Below are 4,870 nucleotides of genomic sequence, written 5' to 3'. Positions count from 1 at the left end.
ATAACAGGTTTACCGTTACCTTATTTTAAAGTCAGGCAGGCAAGCATTTGTATATGAAAGGAGAAGCGAATATTTGAAAGCATAAATAAAGATCGGTGATGGAAAACAGAAGTGCACGATTACTGGAGAAGAGCAGCCACTTCGGAGCACAAAATATCGCCGGTATTCAGACTGTCTTTTCCTCAGACATGACGATCTCGTTGGAGGTCGTGATTTGCAGACCTGTAATACGTTTGCGATCCACATAATCGCCTGTAACGACCGGTCGGCCGACAGAAAATCTATATCCTAGACGGCATTATCGAAAATTGAAACCGTCTCTCCCACTTCCCACAGCCCGGGCCGAGCGTTCGGACGCACGTCTGTCAGTCCGACGTCACGGTCAGCACGCTCTGGGGAACTAGCGAATGCTCTCGGAGCGTTCACAGTGCCCGCTCTGCGACCCCTGGACAGTGTGTAGTGTGTTGCTCTGAGAACCGAGAGCAGACCAGAGGCGGCCATCCCACGCGGGTTCCGCGCCGGCGATCGCTGGCTCGTAATGACACGAGGCGCGCCGGCCCGGCGGTGTTCCCATTACGACGATTACCCGACGGCGGGCCGCCGCCTCCCCATTTCCGTCCGAATCGTGCGCTGCTCCCTGATCGGCCAGCTGCCTCCCTCCGTCTCCCCCACCTCATCGTGATCGGTATTTATACGGCTACGATAACTTGATAAGTCGTAAAGTGCGCCATAGCCGCCGCCGAGAAGCAAAACAAAAAAAAGGAACAGAGAAGAGCGCGGCCTAAAACAAATACCGAGGCGGTCCTCTGTAATTTTCTGCCCGGGTCCTGACCAATTACCGTCGGACAATGAGATGCTAATCTTGGCTGACTTACCAGATAATTATAGAGGGTGAACATATAGCGTGTGTGTGTGTGTGTGTGTGTGTGTGTGTGTGTGTGTGTGTCCGCCTAGAAAGAGTGGGGGGAAGGGGTTTGGGGGCCAGGGGGTTGGACTGAGTTTTCTTGCTGGTACGGGTAACAGCCTCTTCCGGTTATCTGGTCCTCGTATGGTGCGGTAATCTTCTTGCTCGTTCCATCAGGGGCACTACAAAAGGACGTGACACTACTTTGAAAAGAGTCCGCAGGGAATCTGTCAAAATTGAGATGTTCCGGCCAGCTCCTTACTCACGTCCCTGGGCCTCCGCAGAGAATTATTCAGGACAGGACAAGTTTCTAAAATTGTAGTTTAATACTATCCTGTTATATTTTAAAAGCAATAATTCGTAACATTGAACCATTTTCTGTCTTATACACAGTTCGGCAACGCGTTTCGAAAGACAATGTTCATGTCATCAGGTTGTGAACGTTACCACACGAGGTTGAAACACTAAAACGTACACCAACGAACTTGGAATAAAAGTACATTGCTTGTGAGTCCTTGTCTTACATTAAAATCGTCTCATCTTACACCCAACACCGCCGCGTGGGATTAGCCGAGCGGTCTGAGGCGCTCCACTCGTGGACTGTACGGCTGGTCCCGGCGTAGGTTCGAGTCCTCCCTCTGGCATGGGTGTGTGCGTTTGTCCTTAGGATAACTTAGGTTAAGTACTGTGTAAGCTTGGGGACTGATGACCTTAGCAATTAAGTCCCACAAGATTTCGCACACATTTTTGAACACCCCACACCACACAACCACTGACATAAATCGACGATGTTAATGTTAGACGAGGACTCAGATTCCAATGTGTTTTTATTCTGTCCACCTTTAGGAACGCCGCAACTGTGTTGGTACACATTTTTGTCTTTTAACTTTATGTGGTAGGTTTCACAACCTGATGACGTGAACACTATCTTCGAAACGCGTTGTTGAGCTGTGTGTAGGACAGAAAACGGTTGAATGCTACCAGTTATTACTGATTAAAATTGAAATTTTTTATATATAACTGATTCGGTGAGTGTGGGAACGTGCCGTGTCCCAAGAACTAAATTTAACAGGAGATAATGTCATATAAAAAACAACCATGAGCACCCATACCCGAGGGCAAGCGGGCGGCCGCTCCCCCTCCCCTGCCCCTGGAAGGGAAAAAATATAGTGTGGTCAAGTATTTTTTTCTTTCAAGAAAATGATTTCGAAGTTGGTATTACGCAGGTTTTTAACAGGTTCGTAACTGCGACTTTCTTATGTCTACGTATAAGCCGTCCCCCCCCCCCCCACACCCTCACCCCCTCCCACACACACACCCCTCTACAAGCAATCGTATGGGCGCCCTTGCAGACAGCAACTGGAAAAGAAACATTTTCTTTCTCTGTAGAATAACTGGTGTCTGTGTCCTTATTTTAAGAACATGAAGATAAAATCATTGAACTGGTTATTAATTAATGTAGTGCACAACTAAGTATTTCAAAACCCGCTATTTATTGAGCGAATCTGCACTTTCTTTGCGTCCACTCGATTCAACTTCCTCCAGGAGAAAACAAATTACATCTGCACTTTCATTTATTTTACGACAAGTGAAAATGAGTTGGCACCAAGGTTAAAATTGTTCAAAGGAGCGCCCAATCGATTAAAAAAAACAAAAAAAGAAAACTAAACTAAACGCAAAGAGTTACATCGCATCCGGCGACCATGAGATATACTACAGTATACAGAACATTCAGTAGAGTTTTGAGAATACAGTACTTTTATACCTAACGGGCACAGATTTTCGTTGTTAACGTAATTACAGAAATTATTTATTATTAATTTACTTGAAATTACGTCCACGTTTGATTAAATGCCAACAAAAATTTACAAATATAGAAATGAAAGCTATGGCAGAACGTAGATAATTTAAAAATATAAGAAACCGTACGCAGAATAGCAGAGGCGGTGAGTCGTCCACAGGTACAGACAAAAGAGAAAGAAACTTTTCTAGCTGTTTTGTAGAATAAGTTTTTGACGAGGTGCAGTACAAATACACACTCAAATGTACAAAACGTAGGAACTCAGCTGCTGTGTGTGTGTGTGTGTGTGTGTGTGTGAGTATGCTCCAACACGCCAAAAGAAAATGAGTTGGCACCAAGGTTAAAATTGTTCAAAGGAGTGCCCAATCGATAAAAAAAACTAAAAAAGAAAACTAAACTAAACGTAAAGAGTTACATCGCATGCAAGAAACCTCCTAAAACCAGTCTCTATTTCGTCGTTAGATCCTGCTTTTAACATCCCAGGACTGAACCTTAGTGGTTGTTGTCTTACCAGTTTGACATAGAGAGATTTTTACAGATATACCAATAATGTTGGATTCAGACCAAAAATTTAAAATCTGGAGAAAAAAATATCTGAACGACAGAGGGAGTCCTGCTGGACGTAAATGAATTAAAATTAAAGAAACATGCTTTGAAGGCTACATTTTTTTCGGCTGTTTGTGTAAAGTTTAGCTGAGGTCCAGTATTGAACTAGGTGCAAGCAAGAAACCTCCTAAAACCAGTCTCTATTTCGTCGTTAGACCCTGCTTTTAACATCCCAGGACTGAACCTTAGCGGCTGTTGTCTTACCAGTTTGACATACCATTGTGCAGCACTGTCTTATAGCGCAGAAAACACCATCTGCACAGACGGTAGGTAAGCCACTGTTGTGATCAAGTTGAGAAGCGGGAGGGATGAAAATCCGTGTGGGATAAGGGACACATGATGGTCTGGAGTACACTACAGCCAAACGCGTGTTGATCGGCACACTTGCAGAAATGAGAGAGAATTCTGCAGTGAAACAAAGTGAGTGTGGCAGATCTCAAGAGGGGGCCTAGTGCCGCCTCTGACGATCACGTTCAGTAGTTTGGTTTTCCAATACAAGGCGCATTGCAGATGTACACAGCTTGTGAGGTCGTGATGGCCCGCCACCTGGAGATGCTGATCTCATGTCTTACTCACTACTCGTTCTCCCGATTCCAGTCTTTCCAAACACTTCCGAGCCCGCAGTCCGCAGTGCCTATATGACCGATATTATTTCTTTGGTGATTGCAAGATATCTATGAAGATGTAGTGAATTTTCTTGCCACTTTTGTGTTCCATAATGATCCACGTCTGAGAAGTGCAGCAATCTGAAGATTAGTTGTCATTTATTCTTGTTTTTATAAAGTATGATAGTCGTATGGGCATGTTTAGATTCAAAATTTTCTACGAAGCAACTTGGCATATTATTTTCTGTAACAGTGTCTCGTATTTCCTTGGTTCACTACGGACCTACTGGCACAAAGCTCACGTACAATAAGGTAAAAGATGTTACATTTGTAAAGTAATTAGTTGCAGTACTTTCAGATGTCCAGACAACAATATAAAGAGAATTAAAATCTTCTGGGTTGTTAGGCCGCGTCATATTTGCTTCTAAAATAATCGACGTTTCGACCACTCTGATGGGATCTTATTCAGGACGTTTCAGTGTCCACTATTGCTAGAACACTGTCAGAGATCAGTGTCGTGTTCTCCTATAAAGGGGAGTTCTCCAGCGTTTGAGCTGAAGGAGTGGGAGTTTAGTTAAAATTCTTGTGGCTACCATTGGTGGGCCATCGTCATAGGCTAATATTCCCGCACTTGTGCAGAAGGAGGGCCGTTATTGGCTAAACCCCCTCCGAAGAGACCTTGGAAGGCCCAACGGTACCGACCGGCCTCCATGTCATCCTCAGACAACAGGCGTCACTGGATGCGGATACGGAGGGGCCGTATGTCAGTTTACGAGACCGGAGCTGCTACTTCTCAATCAAGTGGCTCCTCAATTTGCCTCACAAGGGCTGAGTGTACCACGCTCTGCAGACCGGATGGTCACCCATCGAAGCGAAAGCCCAGCCCGACAGCACTTAACTTCGGTGATCTCACGAGAAGCGGTGTTCCCACTGAGGCAAGGCTGTCGGCACCGT

The sequence above is a fragment of the Schistocerca cancellata genome, chromosome 1 (assembly GCF_023864275.1).
Source record: "Schistocerca cancellata isolate TAMUIC-IGC-003103 chromosome 1, iqSchCanc2.1, whole genome shotgun sequence".
NCBI classification, from domain to species: Eukaryota; Metazoa; Arthropoda; class Insecta; order Orthoptera; family Acrididae; genus Schistocerca; species Schistocerca cancellata.
The sequence above is the reverse complement of the archived record's forward strand: the minus strand, read 5'-3'. Positions refer to the sequence as shown.